The 24,502-nt window shown below is 39.0% G+C and overlaps 1 long non-coding RNA gene across 1 annotated transcript; it reads left to right on the top strand.

The window, feature by feature from the left end:
• Positions 1 to 22,856: 22,856 nt before the first annotated feature.
• LOC118162826 lies at positions 22,857 to 23,823 on the top strand. The gene is made up of 2 exons (XR_004748652.1): positions 22,857 to 23,521; positions 23,556 to 23,823. It is a non-coding gene; the product is annotated as an uncharacterized LOC118162826 (long non-coding RNA).
• The last annotated feature ends 679 nt before the right edge of the window (positions 23,824 to 24,502 follow it).

Below are 24,502 nucleotides of genomic sequence, written 5' to 3'. Positions count from 1 at the left end.
AAGTCATATAAGTTGTCCCAATTATGTTGAGCTTTAGCTTCATCTCTTTCCTGCATTTTTCTTTGGTTTCAATCATTTTTTTATTGCTTGCTTTCAGACCTACACTCCCAGCAGACCAGTTCCTAAATTCCTTAGCAGTCTTAATACAACAAAAGCCACCATCATGAGTGGCAGTAATTGGAAGCCTTGTTCACAGTCTCAGCCTATGGGCTAAGTATTGATCGAAGATGGAGTCAGAGCTCATGCTCCTTCACTAGCTAGGACAAGGAAGGAAGCTGCATTTCAGATTTTGGACACTGTGCAGAGGCTCATAAACAAAAAGAGTGTATGGGTTAAATATATATATATATATATAGCTATCTGACATTATCCATATATTGCATTTTCTAAAGAAGTATTTCCTGAGAATAAAAACAAAGATCTAGGGAATAAATAAATAAATGGTGAGTGAAGAGGAAAAAAAAAAAATCCCTCCCTCAGTACAGGCATGTTGAGAGGGAAGTTTGTTTAAATAGGAACTCTGCATTCCACCCACTATAGCTATTCTCATCCGTGATGAATGCAGACATAAACAAGCCTGTATCTCTGCAGCCGCTCCCTCAGCCCTTGAAATGCCATGGCAAATTTGCAACGTGTGTCTCAGAAGATAAAACCGCACAAATGTGAAGAACTGCCAGCTTTTCCAAACAATCCATGTAACACCTCTGAACCTTGTACTAAATGGCATGAGCACTGGATACTTGCACTCAGCTTCTGTCTGGTTTTCTGCTCTGGGGAGTAAGACTGACCTTCATATGATGCCAGCCTCCACCTTTCCTTATCTTGTAACTCTTGAATGGTGCTGCCTAAACAGATTTTAACTCTACAGAAGTCCAAATGTCCAAAAGGCAGTTGAATTCCTCAGAAATGAGGCAGCTGACCAGAACCAATGTGCAGAACAGGAGATTATCAACCCATAATCTGTAGAATAAAACTTGCCTTCGGCTGGCATGACTACTAAAACAGCGGTGGTATCACTTGTGCATTGCTAGCAGTTATGCCAGATATTTTATACATATACGTGTAGCATTACACAGTATATAGAGGTCAATTTTCTTTAAGATAGAAAAAGATGGGTTCCTAGTTAGAAAACAATATTGCTTTAAAATTATAATAATAGCTGTAAGAAAAGGAAAAGGAATGCTGGTGACCCACAGCCGCCTCTTGGTACAAGAGCAAAGCAGAAAGGATGTTGGCTGCTAAGTGAAAACTGACAGCAGCCTTTGGACAAAAAGCAGCCAGATGAGGATGAATGACAGCATGGACAGAACCTATTATTAATAGCTGCAAAGCAGGAACGTTACTAGAAATTACTTAAGTACTCAGGAAAGCACCATGCTAAACACCTTTCCTTTGCTGACTGTGCTTTATATTTCTGCAACTATAGCAATGAGTAACTTATTTGGAAATGCTCAAAATTCTGAATAATTTCTAAACAAAGACTGAAAACTGCATTTCAATGTTTGTCAATATCTCTACCTGTGGAGCTCAGAGATTGCATTGGATTGTATTGTTTTAGCACCCAAACCAAGAGATTAACAATCTTAGATGTCAGCAGAAATTGTAGCCCAGAACAATCAGTGCTTCTCATAGGGCTTTGAAACTATGGGGTGGGGTGGAGGCTGCACACTCCCCTCCTGTCAAAGTGGAAGTATGCATGTCTATACAATGATTATATACTTGCTGAAAGCTTAAAAGATATCTGCTGGTTTTGGAGTTGCTTTGATACTGTTGTGAAAACCTCCTTAATTGAGGAGGCCTCAAATGGACCAGAACTGACTATAACTCTCAGCTGGCGTGCATGTGGTCTCAGCTGGCATGGAGGGTGTTTGGTTATCTCTTTATAATGTTCTGACAGCTTCTAATGCAGTCCAGGTTTCTTCTTTTCACAGTAACATGCACATTACTTTTCTTGTCTTCATTTTAATTCCTTCCAATAATTAAAGCTATGAAGTGTTTTTGCTGATATCTTGAGCTTGGGTTTGTATTTCAGAAACAACCTTGATTTGCTAGGATGAAGTGATACAGGACAGAAAGTAGGATAAACATTCCTCTTATTATAGCTGCTGAATATCACATTTGTAGCAGGTGAATTATCACAAGAGGCAGGACAAACATAGGACAGACTACTGCAACAGCAATCATAGCAAAACAAAGAGGGATGTGTATTCTGAATCACAAACAGAATAGCCAATGCAGACATGAAATGTGTTCAGTGCTGTGAACAAATTACAGCGTTTGGGATTGGGGGGGGATTCTAACACAGGCTGAGCCTGCAAAGGAAGGAGTACCTTCAAAAGCAGCAACAGAGAAAAAAAAAAAAAAAAAAAAAAAAAAGAGAGAGAAGAGAGTACCATCTCTATCTTGATATGTCCTGTAGAAATTAAGAGAGAATAGTTTCCTTAGGGCCACACACTGAAATCATTGGAAACGATTTCATAAACAACCCCCTCATACAAACTCCACCCCAGGGAATTATGGATCTGTACCAGTTGTGGCATATTCCAGGGTAAAGATATGCCAGTCAGGCAGTCTGTAGCTTTAAAGTACTGTGCTAGATTCAACCCTGCCGGCACAGAGGGTTGCAAATAATTTGAATAATTGCTGCAGAGAGCAGATGGTAGAAATACTCCATTAAAAGAGTTCCAAATATAGCTTAATTCAGCAAGGGGAGGGAGAAAAGTAGAAAAAAGTTCAAAGGAAATCTGGCATCACCATCATCGTCAACTTAGTATTATTAATAAATAGCAGTAGCAATAGCAATAATAATAGTAATAATAATGACAACAACAATAATAATAAATCCAGACTGGGAACTGATTGGGAGAAAAAGGATGCCAGAACTGCTTTTGGGGGCTGCTGTTCTCTGAAGGATTCCTCGAGACGTGAGTAGTCTGGTTTGCATCAATGCCATTTCTGAGAGCACAGCTACGGCTGGACGCCATCAACCTGATGCCATGTTGTATTATTTCTGGCTTTGACCAGAGCACTGGATCAAAGGGATCTCCTGGGTTTCCCAGCTCTGTTCTGTCTTTGCACATCACTATTGTCCCTACTGGTTGTTTGCATGCCTCTCAGAGAGAAGAAATACTCAGCTCCTTGCAATGCAGTAACCTCCTTGCCCAATGCCTCGCCCAGAGCAAGGACCCATGAAACTCAGGGTTGAACTGAGTCGCTTATCTTTACGCTCCTCTTCTTCCAGTGGTGAAACCGCAAGATGATGTGCCCTGAAATGCTTGGGAATCCTAGACAGATCACAAAGCAGAAATGGGTCACAGAGTCAGTGCTATAAAGTAATAAATCACCAAAGCTGTAATTCTCAGGTGGAACCTTGCTTTTCTAAAATCAGAGAACTGAAATTGAATGAACCTTGCTGAATGCCCTTCCTCAACGCTGCTGTGGATGCTCATCAATTATATTTGTCAGATTAACAAACTATGGTAAGAGAACAGAAGAACCCAGGTCTGAGAAGGACACTATAAATATATTTTGATAGGGGTGATAGAAATAGGTTGTAGGATCAAAGTGACTTAGTTAAATTCTTTATAAACTGCTAATGATTTATTTGAACTTCTCTAGAAAAAAAAAAAAGAAAAGAAAAAAAAAAAGAAAAAGAAAGACAAAAAAAGAAAAAGAAAAAAGAAGAAGAAGAGATATATACAATAATAATTTTTTTAAATACCTCATATGATCCTGGAATAAAAGCACTAATCAGATCCACATATAGCAAAAGAAGCTGAGAGTGGCTAAAATAAGTGACACTTTACAAAAGTAAAAGTCAACAAGCAAGGATTTGTACAAAGAAGTGAATAGAAAGACAGAAGGATACAAAAAGCTTGAAAGAGAACACACAAAAACAAGTATTTTAGAGGTTGCCTCAAATTTATGGTGTTCACCATCCTAAGTATAATATAGCATAAAACCTTCTTTAAAATAACTCAGTACAATTTACATTGCAACTTGGTTTAGATACAATTATTCCTATTATTGCCTTTAAAGTATGTACATTTGGAGTTGTGCTGGTTTTACCCTGCTAGGCAGCTGAACACCACAACCGCTCTCTCTCTCCCCCTCCTCATATGAGGAGGGGAAGAAGTAAAGGAAAGAACAACTCGCAAGTTGAGATAAAGATAATTTAATTAAAGGAAAAAATATTATTAAGGAAATATTATTATTAATTGAACAATTCAACTAAAGGGAAAAAAGGGAAAGGGGAAGAGGGAGGGATAAAGGGAATAACTAAACAAGTAAAGGCTATGTGGAAGTGCAGAGGAAAGAAATTACTCTCTGCTTCCCACAAATGAGCGATGCTTGACCACGTCCTTGAAGTAGGGCCTCAACGCATGTAGCCGGTGTTTGGGAGGAGGACAGATGTTTTCACAACAAGAGCCCACCCCTCCCCTCGTCTTCCTTTTTCCACCTTTTATTGCTGAATGTGACATCACATGGTATGGAATATCCCTTTGGCTGGGTTAGGTCAGCTGCCCTGGTGATGTTTCTTTCTCACTTTTTGGCCCACCCCCTAGGAGGGTCAGAGAGAGTCCTGATGCTGTGCCAGCACTGCTCAGCAGCAGACACAACACCGGTGTGATACCACTGCTGTTCTAGCTACAAGTGCAGAGCGCAGCACTGTGTGGGCTGCTGCAGGGAAAGTTCACATCCCAGCCAGACCCAGAACAGGAGGAAAACAAACAATAAAGATGAACCATTCCCAACTATATCAAAAAAACATTTGAACCTTCTACTCATATCTGCAAAATGTAAGTCATACTTGCAGCTTTCCACTCAGACATGCAAATTACAGCATCTACACTAGGAAACCTGCTTTATTTGCATTAGTTTCTCTTTGGAAATAATAATTTTGCTCATGTAGCCTTTTCATTTGTGCATACAAGTGGTCTTGCACAAGGCATCATTTTAGAAGCTTTGCACTACAAAAGCCATGCATATCTGTTACTGCAGTGCTTACTCACTACCATCTCTTGCCACAATAAGGCTTCAAAGGTCCACCGACCTATTACACAGACAACAACAACAAAAAATAATAATAATAAAAAAAAAAATCCAAGATTTTTCTGTATTTCTTTAAGCCTTGAAGAAGGCTTGAAGAAAATCAAACACTTCAACTACTGCAACCTGCTTCACTGGAAATATTTCTAATCAAATCAAACAAGAACAGAATAAAATTACATGAGGAGTAATGAAGTCTATGATCAAGACTGCTAGATTTCAGTGAGTGGTCTGCCACAGCTTCTCTAGTTTCTCTTTTGTAAATGTCAACATTATCTGCAGAAGTAGCACAATTAGAAAGAAAAATGTTTTCTGTGAGAAAAAAAAAAAAATGACAGTAAACGTTTTTTTTAAAAAAAAAAAATGAGAATAACCGTTTAAATCTGAAAGTACTCAAATTTTACAATGAAAGAACAGTGCAGAATATTCTTACTGTACTGAACACATAAGCATAAGCCCCAAGACAATAGTGAAGGGAACATCTGAATACAAAATACTGCAGTAACAATACTGTGAAACGTGGCTGGTGTTTGAGTTCGTAGTGAAGCAGCTGGAAGGATTTGGCATCAGAGAGCCCACCAAAACCAGCTGGAAGGAAACAGCACAGAAAGAAACCCTCTGGTGTGCCCAGAAACCCAGAAGATATAGATTGGCTTGCAGGTATTTTACAGCTTTCCCTTTACAGCACTGACTTCTGCATGTAGCACAAACAAAGGGAGAAAAGATGACAAATGGGAAAAGGGAGGGATGAGGACCGAGGACCATAAGCGCTCCTTCCCAAGTGAGCCCAGGGAGCAAATTGCAAACACACAGCGACTCCCATAATGATGCCAGCACTTGTTTTTACAAGTACTCGGATTTATTGTTGGCACTAGAAAAAGAAGCCGGGTGCTCGAGTCAGAGGCACAAGAAGGCATTTTGACACGCGTTTGTGAGGGAAGCTAATTTTAACTTTGCACTTTCTCGGCCTCCCTCTGCCGAGCTGTCTCCTTGCCGTGCATTGCCACCTGCAGGAGAGCCCGCTCCTGCTCAGGCAGGCTCAGCGTTCTGCTCCTCGCCGCACTCAGCCTTCACTTCTTTCCACAAAGCAGATAAAACCCAGAAACCACGAGCACGTACGTTTCTGTGACAATACACTCGTGCCATACCGCTGAGAAGAGCCTAGGCTGCCACCGGCACTGTTACCTCCGGCTCTGAAAAGCCACGGAGGGCAAACATTCATGGGCAGTGCCACTTCTCTGCCTGGGAAGTTGCTGCAGTTGAAGTCCCAGGCAAAGGGTAAATTTAATTGTCACTTTCATTTAATACTGTCAGGCAGGGAGAGGAAAATGAGATATTTTTATTTAAAGAGTGAGAGTTTTGTAAAGGTAATACTGTATCAGCTGGCTTTCAAAAAATCTAATTCCCCAGGAAGACCCCACTAACTCTGCCAGCCATCTTCACATCACCTGAGACACCAGATACCTTTTCTGTGCTTGCTAAAAAGAGGGGAAAGCAGAACCAGTGAACATAGAACAGCAGTTTCTGCTATATCACATAGAAACCTGGTCCTATTGATTACCAAGGAAAAGTTCTCACTGATCCATATCGCTATCCTGATATACCCGCAGTCTGAACATAATGACTGTGTAAGATTTTTTCCTTAATGAGGCTTTATAAATGTCAAGGGCAAAAATGAATGTTGCACACAGCAACAGTAACAGCTTATACAGCACGCAGGGTGAAAGCACTACCTTCTGCAGACATGCTGCATGAAAACAGCAGCAGTTTCCTTCTTCCAAGGAAGAACTACCTGAACATATTCTCTGGAGAATTGTTCCTTTCAGCTAACCATGGTTAACTACAGGAAACAGAGTGAGGTTTGATTCAATCCATTCAAACAAGGAAGCTGAGCTTCAGGTAGTAGACACAAGAAAAATTCTCAGCTGAGCTGAATAAGTCATGAGTGCTATACTGCAAGGAACAGCCTCTATCTTTTGGGGGTTGGAGGAGGCAACAGCGTCTGCCTGGAGGCAGAGCCGCTTCGTGTGCTGTGCTCGTACAGCACCTTGCACAGCCGGGTCCTGTTCTTGGCAAAAGACCAGATGTACCTTGCATCCAGCATCAACATCAACTGGCAAAAACAATCTAGCAAAAGAGAACCAGGGAGATATATACAGCGCTGCAGCCACTTGTGCAATGCTGATGAAAAAAAAAAAAAAAAAGGCAAATGCAAATCCAGGATGCACTGGTGTACGTGCTGTTCATCAGACACAGGTGGCAACTTAGGAAATTAAGTTTCAGGAGAAACCAACAAAACTGATAAACACAATATATGAGGAGAGAGTAGCCAGCAATGGGATTGGCTAAGTTTCAAACAGAGAAGAATCATAATAAGAGTATGTGAAATACTGTCATAAATATTGCAGTGATTATTTGTTTTCTGTATACTTTCTTCAAAGAATAATTTGGCAACACCAGTAAAAAAGAAGATTTATGCAAGGTATAGAGAAAATATGTCTCTTTATAGGGAAAGCTGAGCCCTGGAGCAGCTGGAAAATTAAGAAATCCATGTCTTCAGAGGTTTTTAAGAGCAGATGAGTCATTATTTGGACTCTGGCCATTTGGACTTGTTATTGTCTCAGCTCAAGAGATTCAATGATATCAGATTTCTCTTATTTCTTATCAGTATCTCTTTAGTCATGGGTAGACTACAAAAACATGACCTTAACACAGCTATGAACGGAGGACAAGGAGCTTTTTTCACATTTCATGAAGGTAAAAGCTAGTTCTGTGACTTCCAGTTTGACTGGTAATTTTTAACACTGGGAGGCTAACCACACTGGAATCAAAACAAACAAGAAAAATCAATGGCAATAAATACTCAATGGTTTGTTTTCAATAGGCATACTATCATGAAATCAAGACGTATATACTGTTAAGTATATGTAGTAGTTCTACATCTATATATTTCAAAGTATTTTGCAAATCCAAATAATGGATAGTGATATACTTTCATAAATTTTCAAGGACATCCGAAGAACTAGATAGTTCAATACAGTCATATAGGTTGACATAGACATTTTTTCAGAAAGTTTATATGATTTGTTCACAAGATGAAACACCAGGGACCAGTGAAAGTACCAAAAATAGGAGCTACAACTCACCGTGATCAACTCTGAATTGTGTCCAGTAGCCCACAGATGTCTTCTGCACTGGATGTTAAATTTCACATGACTATAGAAAACAGATGTGCCACATGATTAAATAATGAAATCCAGCATGTTGTGCCATTTGGAAGGCTCAGACAGAGTGCTTCAGGCTATCGGAAAGGTATGAGGGATTTGTCTTAATATGAACTATTTATTATATTGCATAAGAGCTGTCATGATTAATGTCCAGAAATCAGGAAAGAACAGTAAAGGTGGTAATTCAAGAAACAGGTAAATCTAGCAAAAGATTAGCAACTGATTTATGTATGAAGTCTGTATCAAAAATACAATCTGATTCAAACTAGTGCTTCATTTTCCTTTAAAAGCAGAAATACGTTTTGACTGACTTGAATGATCTGCAAGTCAGATACATAGTCTAAACAAGTTGCCTAAGCTGCCTGTAGAGGCAATGAAAAGAGATAGGTATTTCCAGGCATGAGTTCATCTTACCTTGAATTGTTATATTCTCATTAATTTTAATATTATACCCAGATAAGCCATGTCCTGGAAAGGCCCACCTGTCTCCTCAGGTTACAGAACAGCCAAAATGATGGAGGTTCCAACTTATCCTTGCTCTTACACAGGCAATTAGCTGAAATTACAAAAAATTGCCATCTTTGATTCCTAGACATCAACAATGGTGTGGGGCATTTAGACAGGCTGATGGGCAATTACTTCCCTTCAGGAACATCACTGTCTATTCATTTCTATCCTACAGAACTGGATATTCAGAAAATGGGAGATGTGTTTCATAGAACCATAGAATGGCTTGGGTTAAAAGGGACCTTAAACCCCACCCAGTTCCAACCGCACTGCCATGAGCAGGGACACCACCCACTAGATGTGGTTGCCCAAGGCCTTGCCTTGAACACCTCCAGGGATGGCGCATCCACAGCCTCTCTGGGCAACCTATTCCAGTGCCTCACTGCCCTCTGAGGGAAGAATTTCCTCCTAATCACTAATCTAAATCTCCCTTATTTCGCCCTTCTCCTGTCATTATCTAACTGAGCAAAAAGTTACTCTCCTTCTTTCTTATAAGTCCCCTTTAAGTACTGAAAAGCTGCAATACGGTCACCCTGGAGCCTTCTCTTCTGTAGGCTGAACAGCCCCAGCTCTCTCAGCCTTTCTTCATAGGAGAGATGCTCCAGCCCATCTTTGTGGCCCTCCTCTGGACCCACTTGAACAGCTCCACATCCTTCTCTTGCTGGGGGCCCCAGAGCTGTATGCAGCACTCCAAGGGGGGCCTCACAAGGGCAGAGCAGAGAGGCACAATCCTCAACCTACTGGCCAGTCCTCTGTTGGTGCAGCCCAGGACAGAGTTGGCCTTTGGGGCTGCAAGCACACACTGCTGGCTCACGTTGAGCCTTTCGTCCACCAGAATCCCCACATCCTTCTCCACAGGGCTGTTCTTCACCAGTTCTCCAATTAGTTCTTCACCCAGTCTGTATTCCTGTTTGGGATTGCCCTGGCCCAAATTTCTGATGTGCAAACTGATTATTTAGGTCATGATGTAGTGGTGCATATTTAAGCACCCCAGAGCCACTTGAGATACACTAGAATATGTGACAAATACCTGCAGAGCTGGTATATATTTCACAAGCCCTCTGTGAGACCTGATCCCTTCTGGAGGATACAAGAGTTCCCCTAGGACAGTTCAGATGACACTAGATGTTTATTCATGAGCAAATGAATAAAGCCCAAGGACACCAAATTTTGTTTTCAGTCCCCTTGACCCATCCACCAGTCTAGAAATGTGTAAAACATAAGAGGAGATGCTGGCATAAATAGCTCTGTACTTCCTTGTTAAATCTTCTGGCGGAGTGGGAGGAGGCATGAAAAAGGCCTGGGGACAGGGAAGGCAAGGCAGCATTGCTTGGCTCCAGGGATAAGCAGCACAGGATCTGTTGCTTCAGGTAGAAATACACGGTCTAAATGACAAAACACAACATAACATGGACCTCCTTCTGTGAAGCCTCTTGAGGATAATAATGTGATCACCTTTCACTTATTATTATAAATAGGTTATTACACAGCCCTGACTTCTCTAACCTCTAGCAGTATTACTTCATGAGGAAAATAATAACGCAGTGGTAAATTATATTATTTCTACAAATAGTATGAGAAATTGTGGATATCCAGAAAGGTTAATCCCTGCTTCAGTTGTTGTGCTAGTGAGGTATAAATCTGATGGTAAATGGGGAGCAGGACAGCAGAATAGAGCCCTTGTCTCATAGATACAATACATAGTCATCTGAAAGTTTGCCTCTTACTTTGCATTAGCACTATAATTTATCATAAAAGGCTTGTGAACTAACAATAATTGGAAAATAACTACTAGAAAGAATGGCATTTATCTGCCTTTTCTAGCGCATTCGCTTTGGATACAAAAGCCTAGGGAAAGAAAGAAATACTGCAGCTGAAATGTACAAAACATTTGTTTTCCAGCAGAGGAAAATGGGTCCTCAAAGGGTGAGTAAAATACACAAAATTCTATACACCCAAACGACCCTCTTGTCTGCAGAACTGCAACATCAGGTAAAGAAGCTGCTGAAAACAAGTATTTATTCTCTGCATGATATTTTTGTCCCTTCCTGCTGCTAGTATTATTCTTATGACACCAGACACTGCATAATATGACATTTCAAATGTATGGCACTGTGACAATGATGTACGAAGAAACATTTACAGAGCCTGGCACAAGAAGTGGAGTTAATACTGAAAAGCAAATGATTTGCTTAGATTGGCTGCTATTTCACAGTTTGCAGGGTAAATATTCAATGTGACAGTCAAACTTGGGAACAAAAATTGATAGCTTTCAAACAATGATTGTAGATATTTACAGTCTACCTTCTAACTACCTGTTTTCTGCCAGCACCAATGTTATTTTCCTACAGGCATGTCTGTCTCATACGTGGCTAAACATTTTCATACAATATGAATTCATTACATTCTTTATGTAAATAATCTTTAAGATTTCAAGGAGATAAAGTTGCAAAAGCACAACTGAAGAAAACAGCCCACAGAAGTCCCTCCAGAAAAATTCCCCCAAATGGAAATGAATAGAGTAACTCTCCCTGATCCAAAGTATTTGATCTTCTTCTGGACATCTTTAAAAACAATTTGTTAGAGGAAAATTAACAAACACCCTGAATTTTTCTGGTAGACCTCCTTCCCCCTCTGTCCTCTCCCATTTCTTGGATAGCACCTCCTATTCATTCAGGGCACATCCTCACACTCAGTTTGCCTTAAGCTCAATCACCTTAAAAGAGTTTTCCTGAAGGTCACCAAGAGACAAAAAAACATATATCAACATGAAAGGAAGAGGAATAATCTAAGTGTGGGTGCCAAGAAAGAAGCAGAAAGAAACCAATCATGCCCTGGGCAGCAGAAACAAGACAAGGAAAAGAAAAGCATCATTCTTTGAATTCCAGCCCCCTAGCCAATTATTTGGTTATTTTATATTGGCAGAACGGGTTATACAAAAATTATGAAACCACCAATAATACATCCAATAATATCATCATGACTAAAGTCAGTAGCAGGAATTATTTGGTCTACATTTTCAAGTGAAGAGCTAAAATAGATAGGTGTGTTGCCAAGGTCTATGTACCAAATGGATCTTTCCCAGATCTGTTTTCTAGGGTGATGAAACAAAATCAAGACTCTTATGGCCTTGCACACTGCTAGATTAACTTTTTGGAGGTGATAAAAGATCTGTAATCTCCACAGTGGTGCAGATGACTCAGCATCACTACAACACATTGCTGCTCATACAATCATAGGTAGAAGGATTTTGAAAAGGCTAAAAGGTTATCAGCCAAGATCTTCCTAAGATAAGATTCAAGTCTCAATATACCTGCAGTCTTCTGAGTCTAAAAATACATTTGTTCAAAGGTGTTAGTATTTATATGATGTTTTGAGAAGCTTTTGTTCATGTATGACTGAATGCCAACTTCTCCAAGTAGAAGGGTTCAGAAAGGAAGGACTGTGTATTCTGTTCCTGTTTGGGTCTACTCCAAACTAACAAAAGATTTAAGACCAGTTCCAGAGCCAATGTTAATTTATACTACCCTTCACTATATTAAGATTTTCTTTAGTTAAAGAAAAAAACACTGGGATAAACAACATTTTTTGTTCTCTAGACATTCAAATATACCATCATTACATTTGATGGTAAGTTTTGAAATTTTGGTAAGTATAATAATATTTTCTTCAAGTCAGGTTTTTTAATATCCTTTAGTAAGCTCTATAAGATCTTAGTTTATATTTTTAGTAACTGTTAAAGAGCTCATTAACTGGTCAGTTCATTCCATAATGGCAATAACATAATTTATTTCTATATTGGAAACCAGAAGCGGACTAAATCTCAACAACAAATTCCTATTAAGTTCTTGCATTCCTACCACTGAAAATTAAACCATGAGGAGAAAAAAACTCTTTTTAGGTAAAGGAGAAAAAAATGAGTCAGTTTATATTCCAGAGAGGAACGCATCCAGTTTGCTTAGTCCCTTGTTGAAAGGGCTTTTGTGAAGATTTTACACAGTCTTTTTTTCTCTCCTGTAAACTGAATGATCAATAAATATCAATATGCTTTAGAAAATAAATAAATAAATAAATCTGTCTATAAGCAATTTCTCACTAAGCTGACAGGCATTTCTTTAAAGTCCCCAGATCAGAGCTATTAGGCTGCATTTTGTAAGACCTGTGTCCTCCAGAAATGCTTTCAAAGTCAAATGGCCTCTCACCTGTAAGTTACACCTTGGACTGGCACTGAAAGTACCTATGATGATAGGAAAGTTTAGCATCCCCAGTTACCTCCCAGCATAAGTGGCTCCAATGAGTTTCTGTCCCCATCCCCTTATTGAGACAATGCATCAAGACATCAACTTTTTTCTTAACACAGGCGACTTCCACATCAGAGTATCAACAGGTCAGATTCCAGTTCAGCAGCTTGGGTCTGACATGTCTTTTGAGATAATCAAAGAAGCAGATTAATAAATGCATTTATATATGTTTATTTTTGGCAAGCTGACAGAGAATGTTTGACACTGAAAAATGAGAGTGTAGTGAGAGGAAAAAAACAAGATCTGCTTTCCACTGTTTTTAATGCTTTCTTCTGGGATCTCATAATTCATTGGACTAAAAAAAACAATTTCAGATAAGATTAATAAGTAAGAAAGCTAATTATGCACTTATCTGGACTATTTGGATGAAACACCAAGTGATACAATTCCACAGGTTTACATTGCTATATGAGAAAATGCTTTATAACTACTATCACTTGATGTGTGACAGTCCACATTGCAGTCCTGTCCAGAGCCAAGTAGAACAATGTTCAACCTGCCAGTCATTTTGCCCAATAGCAGAGTCAACAGCTCTATATGACTGAACTCAAATGGAGAGAGCTGGAAGTACAGAGAAAGATGCTGAAAACAGGATCTCCTCAGGATAGGGAGAGGATAAGTTTGGGAGACAGTGAGCAAGGACCAACACAAGCGCATGACACGGGAGGGAAGAGTTCTACAAGAAGGTGTTGTTCAAAAGCTTCTTAGAGAGAAATTTCTGCAGCACACACCTTGAAAATTATGTGAAGAAAAGAAAGGATAACTTTCTATACTATAGTAAGTGCAAGCCCTAAAATCTGCAACAATAGAAGACTATTGGAGAAAAAAATAAAATAAAACAGGAGAATACATCATATGCAACATGAGAGACTTTTTAACAGAATTGTTTATCCAGTCAGGTGATTTACTTAAGGAGAGGGTAAATTCGTTGTGTAAGTGCTTACTGCATGATATATCCTTAAAAAATATTAAAAAAAAAAAAAAGTCAAAATTCAAACAAAAAAAAAAATATCTTTTTGATACAAAATGGGCTGGTGTAAGTGAACAGCTTGTATGTTGCTGAAGGATAGGTCTGATCATAATGGTTTCTTCTTGACATGGAAAGTAGAATCAGCAGTCAGCAAAAGAAGTAAGAAATTAGTACTATTTACCTTGAAAGAATTCATAAGATACCAGGAGAGAAGTAATGTTCTTCCATACACAGCTCTGAATTTTGGTGGAAGTCTAATTTCCATGGTAATGTTGAGGGCCTAATATTTTGTACATCTTTTGCAATCAATCGCTATTTTGAAACAATACAAAAATGATTATGTAAGTGAACACAGGCAAAACTGTGCACTTGAAATCATAACAATTAATAATTTTCATCATAATCTGAAAGAATAATAAACTCTTTAACAGCAGACCTCAAGTAATAGACTTATTTGTTCAGCATAACTTGCTTGGTGCTGTTAAAGCCAAGCTGCATGGGAAAAAAAAAAAAAAAAAAAAAAAAAAAGATTTATGTATTCTGCAGTATGAGAAATGTCACACAGTATTGGGAAAAAGAGCGATGTTCAGTCTCACAGGAAGATGATTCACCATCTACCCCTTGCAGTCACTGAAGTCTGATACATTCATTACACATTACGCTGAGGACTTTTATTTTTCCTCTTTTGGTGAATAAGCACTGAATTACCCATATCACTGAGCCATCTCACTAAGTGCTGCTGCTGACCAACGTAATCATAAAAAGTTTATCTGTAGGGAATTCCAGATATTTAAATATATGGAATCTGTCTCTGCTAATACCAAAGATTTATATTCCATTCTGAGTGGAATGTGTACAAATTCAACATATAAAGTGAATACCAAATGCAAATACTTATGCTTAGCTGATGCTCGTCTTTTAAGGCTCTCCCATTTTAAAAGACAAAAATTCAGCAATTTTCATGTGCAGGGTCAGAGCAAATATGGAAAAAAAATAAATAAATAAAAATAATAATAAAAAAAAACCTACATGAGTACTTTATTTTGTTCTAAATCCTCAAGGTCCCATGTTCCACATGGACTGGATTTTGACTGAATTGATAGCAAGATGTTGTTATAAACATTAAACCAATTACTTATCATTTTAATGTAAAATTTAAATTATTTTTCCCTTATCTTCACATTCTTCTGATCAACTTTTCTTTTTATCTATTTACTCAACGGTATTAAAATGCAACCAGTAGACTACATTTCTCACCAGTCTGTATGCTTGAATGTAAATAGTTTGATGCTACCTATGTATTACAAATTCTACTTAAAATAAATAATACCTAATTAAACTGCAGTCCTGCTGAATGGAAGCTCTTTGCTGCCATTTGCACCACAGTGTAGTGACTAAATGCAGGGTTGATTACTGTATTAGAAATGGTTATTTCACATTTTCCTAACATTTTAATACAGATCAATTAGCTGCATTAAATAAATTGCAAAGTCATGTATTCGGTGTTTCCTGCAGTTCAAAAACAGCAGAAAAAAAAACAACCCAAATAATCCACCCATTAGTTTGTTAACTGGTACAAGGGTGGGCCATAGAAGCAGATTGTGTCTTCATACACTGAACCTCAGCCTTAAGACCAGACTCAATTCTGAGCACATTGTGGATTAAGTTTTTTTTTTTTTTTTTTTTACTTTGGCCTCCAGAAAATGTAATGCCAGGTAGCAAAAACGTAGACTTCAATCATTTATCAGACTCCTGTATTGAATTCCGTCAAGTGTGAATTTACCACAATTCAAGAATAATTCAATCATTTCCACTCAGATTTGATACCCTTTATTTCAACAAAACTGCTCACCAAGTAAAGGACTCCATCAAACAAGGTAGCAGAGTCTTTTCCTACACAACCTACGTTGTCTGAAGACAAAAAGGACATTAACGGACAAGCCATGAATACAACATCTCAGCTTTTGATTCTCTGGTACAATACATAAGAGGGACTGCAGCAACAGCTGAACATATCAAAATAAAGGTCAATTTCTTAACATTTGCATTATTTTTAATCTTTTAACCTTGTAGTATGCTACTGAATATCTTGCATTCTTTCAGATGAAGATTCCCATAATGAAAGAAAATCAGCTACACAACTGCTTTTGGTTATTATTTGTGAGGTGCTTGCACACAGCACACTGTCCTTGCCAAAGTGAGCTGCAGCTGATCTCACGGCAGAAAAATGCCCTGCAAGAATCTCAGACAATGTTAAGTGAGTTGCAATTTTAATTCTGAGCATACTGACAGACTTATAGAAGATAAAATGATTTGTACAAAAGCAAGAAATCATTCATGTCAAAATCTGTGAAGTGCAATTAGAAGTTTAGGGAGAATAAATATACAGCATGATATAAGAACGATAATACTCACTTTCCTGTTTCACAGTCTGCCTTTCCCTGCCCTCTAAGGATCTGCCTCTCCTCGTAATGCTGTCATTTTCCCCAGAATTTCCCAAACATCAGCTATCAATCTACTCAAAAAAAAATGCTTGAAAAGGTTCAGTTTGGTAGCTGAAGACAAGGAGATCCAATACACAGCTCTCCCCTGGCCCATAAACCCTCACTTACTTTAGGAGACACCAGGCAGATGCATGACCACATATCACTGACAGTCTGAAAGCATCACTCTGTCATATCCAGTCTGTGCACCAAGCTCAGGAACTCTGAAGAACTCCTGGGCTCAACAGCCCAGATGTGGTCGGTAGGAGTATTTCAAATCTTTGATGTTTCCAGCTCCTAAAACAACATCTAAGCTGACTTTAATCAAGCTTCTGAAGAAAAATGCACTTTATAATGCGTTCTTTACACTAATTAATGTAATGGTATTTTAATCTACAAAAAAAATGACTAAGAAAAGGCCTGTTTTCCCTTTCTCCTTTTATTCCTTGGTGCTTGGTGTTTGTTATTGGCCCGGCCTCAAGATAAACTCAACCTTTCAACAATATTCTTCACAAATTAGGTATGGTGACTGAATTGCATGCATTAAAGTTATGCTGAATGTCCCAAGTGAAAAGGAGAAATGTTAAGGTCCTCTTCAATTCACAAATATATATATATATATATGCTATCTTTTGTGAAGTGAAACAAAAATGCATTTGCTATGCACATAGCTAGATTAGGAGTCAAACCAAGAGAAAGAAAGCAGCATATTCCCTAGAATACTATCCATAAAATGTGTTCTGTTAACTCGATCAAAAAGTGAGCTAGTTTTAGCTACTAGTGCAATTACTCCAGCTAGATTCATACAATTATTTGGCTTAACTCTTCATTTTTGAGGATTTTTGAGCTTGCCTTTTTCTTAAATGGTTAAAGAAGTGTCTTTTGTTACCACATAACCCCTTCTCACTTTAAACAAGCTATTATTTATATTAGGTAGTTCAAACCCTCTGACTAGGAACATATTTCTTACTGTACCCAGAATAACAAATGTTCAAGCTTAGATGTAGCTTCAAGTACCGTAAGATGAATCTCACATAACTTTACCTAAGAGATAGGCATCAAGTTCAAATTAATCATCAAGGCTTCTTCCATGCAGCTAATGCAAAAGACAGACACCTCCGGCATATGATTCATCTCATCTATTCCAGGATAAGGTAAAGCATGCACTAGAAGTACCTGTCTCTCTGCTTTTGACGCAACCTATTTCACCAGTTCAGAACTGACAGCTAACTTTCCAACACTTCCAGTTAAATGAGATGAATCCCACCACTACTGCCTAAGGTTGTACCTAATTACCAAGAAAAAACACAGCATGCTCCTGGATTTTGATTGCCCAGCTGGGATGCTGCTGGAGCTTGCTTGGCTTTCCTTTCTGTGGAAATCAGAGCAATGGGATGCAACTCAGAAGCAGTCCTGTGCACTCCAGGGTCACAGCCTAATAAAGAGCCAGGATGCAGCCTCTGACAGCACCTTGATAAGATTAGTAATGGCAGCTTACAGTACAAACCTGTGTTGCTGGAGATGTGCCTGCTCAGTGTGGTGCAGTGCTGCAGGGAGATCCCAGAGGTTCCTTGGAACAAGCTCGTCCAGAAGCAAGTGGCTGCCTTGACCCAGCCCCGCGTATCAGCTTCTCATCACAGCTAATTAGCTACTTTCATTCAGCACATGGTCTTCATTATATGCAAGCTACACAGTTCAAAGCCAGCTTGGTTATATCTTCATTTTAGACATAGCCAGAATACTCGGAAACAGACTTTACTAGTTTGTAATTTAAACTTAAATATTGGCAACATATTTTCCCTGCATTAAAATGTATTTTCTGAAGCATAGCTTAGGTTCAGGGGAGATAAGGGAGGAGACATGTTCAAGGACAAGCCCTGGACTACAACAGGCAGACTATCAGACCATAGCAAACAAAATGTATTTGCATAACCAGGAACCCATATGCCTTCTCCTCAGCTTCACAACACCAAGCTGTTCCTTTACACTCTCAGAGAAGCTTATAAACTGGAGATGGAAATTCTGAATGCTAAAATTCTGAATGCTAAAATTCTGAATGCTAAAATTTTCAACCACAAGTAACAACCAGGTGTTATGCAAATACCTGTACTTTTTGATCAACATATTGATGAAGGGTTTGTGACAAGGCACAGTTCCTTTGTGACCTCCAGCGATGACACAGCTGCCCCTGGGGACAGCTCCACACTTGGGTCTGGGATTGCTGAGGCACAGGCACAGAGTCACCACAGTTTGTCTGTCCCATGGTCCACGTGTTGATTTCTTAAAAAAAAAAAAAAAATAATAATTAAATAAATAAATAAATAAATAAACAGCATAAATGGTAAAATTAGCTAAGGGCTCATCCAACGGTCAGTGGTGAGCAGGTTGAAGTGCCCAGCAAAGCCTGATCTGTCCCCAGTGAGAGGCTGACTGCTCCCAGCTGGAGGACTGACTTCATAAAAATGCCATCTGCCTGCAACTTCCTCAGCACCTTTGTTTTATCCTCAGCTCCTGAGATTAATGCAACAGGTAAGCAAGGAGCTGAAAAATATTGTTTCTTCTTTAATGCATTTTGTGTGCTTTTCTTGGGTCTGTGGCCTGCTTGTCCACAGGCTGGAGAGCAATGGCCTTGAGCTCCCTGCAGGATCAAGGCCCAAGCGAGCAACAAACCCACACCAAAACCTTTGGGTGCTTTTTCACATCATATAGTTTGAAAGAGCCATCTTAAAATGAGAGATGAACACCAAGCTCACACCTCTGCTGCAGCACCACTTTGAAATGACAGCAGCTGCATCCGGAACAAGCTGCAAATAGCCAAAAGCCTCAGCGGGAGGTCAGGCAAAGAAAGATTTCCAACCACAAAGCAGGAACAGAGGAATGTGTTTCAGAGATGTTGAAAAACTGATTGAAATTAGCTGCTGTTTCTTGAGTTCTGAAGACTTTGAAGTTTGAAATAATGATATTTTTTCAAGTAATAACGATGAAGAGTGCAGACTAACATCAGCGCATGTCTATCACCAACCTGCCCGCTGCTATATATACTGTATGCCTTTCTCGCACATTTTCATCTCTTTTGTACATTGTTTGGGAAAGAGATTAGGTCTTTCTGTACATCTGCCATCTCCAAGTGAGGTCATTACCATAAAATCATTAGCAGCAAAGGCAGAGCCACCTGGGAGCCTCCTGACTCACACTTTACAGCGACAGTCAATGGTACAATGGCTTTTTCAGGGTGTTCGTGGGCAGACATTAGCATGATGTAAAACTTAAGATGTGATATATACACTTTGGCAGTATCTGGGGGCAAGGAGCAGCTTAGTACAACTAGAGCACGTAAGGCCAAATGCTCTACTTCCTAAGTGCTGTTCACAGTATGCAGAAAGATCAGAAATGAGCTCTACGTTCCCCTGCTGGTAATCCCCCAGGCACAGGGCACCCTCAGCAGAAACAGGACATCAGCATCACCTTCCCATAAAGCTCCAGAAACAGTGATGGGAACTGACAGGAGCACAGTGCTCTCTGGAAGTCTCCAGCAGGCATGGAAACTATTGTGAATTGGTAAAATTCTCATCCAGCTTTAACGTTATTATTGCACCACCACCCACCAAGGGTAGTTGAGCAATATTCCCACGGCAGAGGACAATCTGTACCAGCAGTATTTGGTCCTTCATCCAGCAGGAACAATAACAAAATTTATTACAGGTAAATGTGGGCTTCAAATGTTTTGATTAAGATATATCTGTGCAATAAAATTAATTTAAGTTTGAATTTCATTTTCTAAATATGATTTGGTATGAGAGATATGAAAAAGAACCAAAATAGATCTGTGGATTTCTAAACAGAGCACCTCTACAGACACATGCTAAAATCTTCCTTTTTCATTATCACAATAAATATATTAGTGCACTCACTGGCATTTGTTACTGAAAATGCTGTGCCTTTAGCAAAATTTATCTTGCTGAAGCCTGATACACTACCACAGTGAGATTCCAGTGGTTTACTTAGGAGATGTAAGAAAGGATTCTGTGGTATATTAGCTGCTTCTCAGTATGGACACAAAATTACCCTGTATCCCAAAGCAGTCCTGGAAATAAATGGCAGGCATTCTTTCATCTGTGCTCAAATCCGAATCAAGTTGTCTAAAGGGATGACATATCCTTTCACGTACCCTTTCACCTAGAACAAAACACTTTCCAAATGGTGAAAAAGGTATGAGACTGACAAAAAAAAAAAAAAAAAAAAAAAAAAAAGGCATGAAGAGATGCTCTGAAAGGAACTGTTGTTTTTAATTTACGGATATGCACACAGTAATTTCCCTGCCTTGTTTTAAATGTCTGATTGAAGCAGGCATCGCAATTGATGCCACATCTTGGTCTCATGGGGCATAAGGAGAGAACAGCTTGATCTACAAATGGAAATGGAATTAGTTACATCAAGCTTTAATTTTTAGTAACATGGAAGGATCAATCATACTCAATTTATACTGGAAAAAAAAACACCAACCAGTACAGGTGAAAAATGCAAATAGAAAGAAATGAAGCCTCAGTACCTTTCTAACCAGTTTGGGGGGAGATTGGGAGGGGGTAGCTCCCAGTAAGACAGATAAAGTAGGCTTATGCATTGTCTTGCAGAAGGATGCCTCAGAGTTTATCCAAATCCTATTCAACATACACAACCCCTGAAGCAAGCACTCAGCTGCAAGAACTATAACTCAGATTTTTTAAAATGCAAATACTAATGAGATTTTTCAGAAGAGACACATAGTTTGTTACAGTCTCTTCCTTGTATAACTAATACATTAGCAGATGTTTCTTTTTATTTCTGTTGCTATTTGGAATTTTCTAATCCTTCCTGTTCTCATATGGCCCCTACTAATCATGTGTTAAGGAAAAATATATTGTTATCAACTGATTCAAAGTTTATCAATGTATTTTGTGTAAAATTATATGATTGCTAGCTCCTCAACATTCTGGAGGAATGCCTGGGAGCAAGCACTTTGTATATACACAACTTGATTAAAACTAGACATAATGCAACTGCTCACAGGTGATGAGACAACTAAAACAGTCTTCAGCTCCCTTCTGTGTACTGGGGAGGAAAATGGGATTGAAAATGCAAAATAAGTTTCAGGCTTAAAAATGAAATTACGTGAGCCATTCAGACCTAGTGTAAATGTCACTGAATGTTAAGCTAAACAAATAGATAATCTTTCCCTCAGGGAAAATAGAAGTTTAAAATTAATGTCCAAGCATGGGATTAGTTCAATAAAATTACAGTCTAGCGTCTCTTCTATCAACTCCCATCATAAACAGCCCAGTTCTGCAAAAGACCAATTGTCCTCCTTTCACCCTGATTGCCAATAATACCAACAATGCATGCCAGGACTGCATCCAGGACTGTTATTTATACGACATTTTGCAATAAGGAAGTAATCATACTGAGTACAGATTCAAAATATTACCCACTTCATTGGTGAATACTGCAAAAATGTCTTTTCAGTAGAGCTTTGTCTACCACAGTAAGAAATTTAGCTAAATAATGGCACTTCTCAGTACATTCATGGTCAGCACTGACTGGCAAAGAGACCAGACCAGACCTGACTTTTAACCAGGTTGTTCTGCTTTGCATTGGCTTTGCAAGGCTGAAACAGCAAAGAACTTGCTGTCCCTATTTCTCTGTCAGCCTGACAGCAGCTGTCAACTCCTCTGTTGCAGGACAAGGAGACAAAGTCATTCCCATTTTAATACTCGTTGCAGAGCACTTTCACATGCAGCCCTGGTACAGTCATCAGAAATCAAAGAAAATCAATACAGAAATCAAAGAAACATACCATAAATGAATTGTCTGGTGTAAGAAGCACCAACCTCAGCCCATCCTCCAGCCAGGTCCAGCATGCAAGGGAACAATCTGAGTATTGACACGAGTGTGTGAAATTGTTTGTACAGACATGAAGAGGCTTCCTTTCTCTGAAGAGAGCCCAGGCCAAACGAAAATGCTTTCACTGTATGGTGATTATGCAAGTAGCTTTGTCCCTTCAAACACAGGTACAAACACAGGCATGCTCTCAAGGGTGTTTCTTACCCTGAACAGTCTTCAGTGTATGATCCCAATGCAGGAAAGGATTTAAGGCATTTATCTGTGCTTATTTAAGCACAGCTTGAAGTGTGTACTCAAGTTCCACTGATACAGTGGCATTTAAGTAAATGTTTAAGCACTTTCCACATTCTTCTAGAAGAAGAAAGGGAGAAAGAATGAACCACCAACACCTCTCTACCCTTCAGCAGAGAGGGAAGGGCCTCGGAAAAAGAATGAAACTCCATCATTTCACTTCAAGAAAAATGGACCAGAATGGTTTCAGCAAAGAATCCTTTGAATCTGTAAAGTATAACTTCTTCTTCAGATAGAAGCAGTAAAGGAGCATGATCTTATTTCACATTTTGCCTCAAAACATGTAATTATAGCTCAGTTATTTTCCTTTCTCTCTCCACCTGCTGGACAAGTTCAAATTAATACAAAAGGCAAAACTGAGAGCCCTGTCACCTGAGCTGCAGCTCAGACCAAAGGCAGCTGGGAGCATTAGGCATCTTCCAGGACATGTCCAGAGAAGCAGAGAAACCTTCACAACTTGTGAAAATTAAGTCTGAAAAAGTTTTAGAGAGAATTAAAATGGGCAGGAATAACATTCCATTTCATCAGATAGATTCAACAGCTTAAAACTGAATAGCAGAGTTGCAAGATCAGGATTTTTTCCTTGCTGCCTGCCAAGCAAGTCAGATCTTCAACATATTCTTTTATTTCAGTCTACCTAATGAACAGCAACAGGATACAAAAATCCTGATTCAGCTCTGAGCCTGTTTACCAATCATCAGCCCAAGAAAGAGAGTAATTCCTGAGAGGAAGGGGTTGATAATAACCTAAACTCAAAATAAGCCCCACCTTGTCTTTGACTTACAGATGTTAGCAGACAGGAACCATATTCTCAGGGTAAATGAAATGGAAAGTTTTTGACATAACTGAGGAAGCTACGATGTGCTTGTACCTACTGCATCAGTGAGTCCGAACATCTATGTAGACATTCAAACTAAAACTTCCAGCTTTTTAAATCACAAGTTATAACTCTTATTCCATTTCCTACAAGTGAACCGACACCTAAAAAAATCTGGCTGTTCTGAAGACATGGAATGCAGAGACCTGGCTGAGGATAAGGCCTGGCAATATTCCAATATTCTTAGGTAAAAAGATGTACTAAGGAGCTAGATTTAAAATAAATAAATAAATAAATAAAAATGCTGCTACACTTAATTTCTAACAAAACATTATTTTACACAAACATTTCCAGAAAAAGGCAAAGAGGCATCTGTACATTTTATGTTGGAAACATGTCATAGATCTATTTGCCATTTCAGACAAAGGGTAAAGAGAGACCTAAAAGGAGACTGATCACAGCCATATGGAAAATTATGTTGTGCTGGACTCTGAAATGAGAAAGTGTTTGTTCCAAGCCGGAGAAAGCAGAGCCTCAGACCTTTATTTACCATGAAGTACTTTTATTATCCTACATACCTGAATAGTTTCTGATCTGAGATAGCAGGCCTCCATTTTTGCTCTCATTATTTTCTAGCCAATTTCAAAGTATCTGAAGCTTTCCCTACATCACACAAAGAGCAACAAGAAAAGTTCATTTCAGATGGTCATTTTTGTACCCAGAAAGCTTTGCAAACCCAGCTGGTAGCTCAGTATGCCACCTTCGATGCTGGCACATGCGTGTGATTTCACTGACTTGCACAGATTTGTGCCCAATTTTACAAGGACTGATTTAACCCGGATCTCTAAACTGCTTTTGGACAGATTTCAGAGCTGCTTTCATTTATTATTTTGTACCACACAGAACTTCTCCACTATTCAGAATCAATCTAAAACCAATTGCACAGCACCACAGTCAGCCAGTTACCTAAATATACCTCT

This window comes from Oxyura jamaicensis, chromosome 2 (assembly GCF_011077185.1).
Source record: "Oxyura jamaicensis isolate SHBP4307 breed ruddy duck chromosome 2, BPBGC_Ojam_1.0, whole genome shotgun sequence".
Taxonomy (NCBI): Eukaryota; Metazoa; Chordata; class Aves; order Anseriformes; family Anatidae; genus Oxyura; species Oxyura jamaicensis.
Note: the sequence above shows the minus strand (reverse complement) of the source record. Positions and strands in the feature narration are given on the sequence as shown.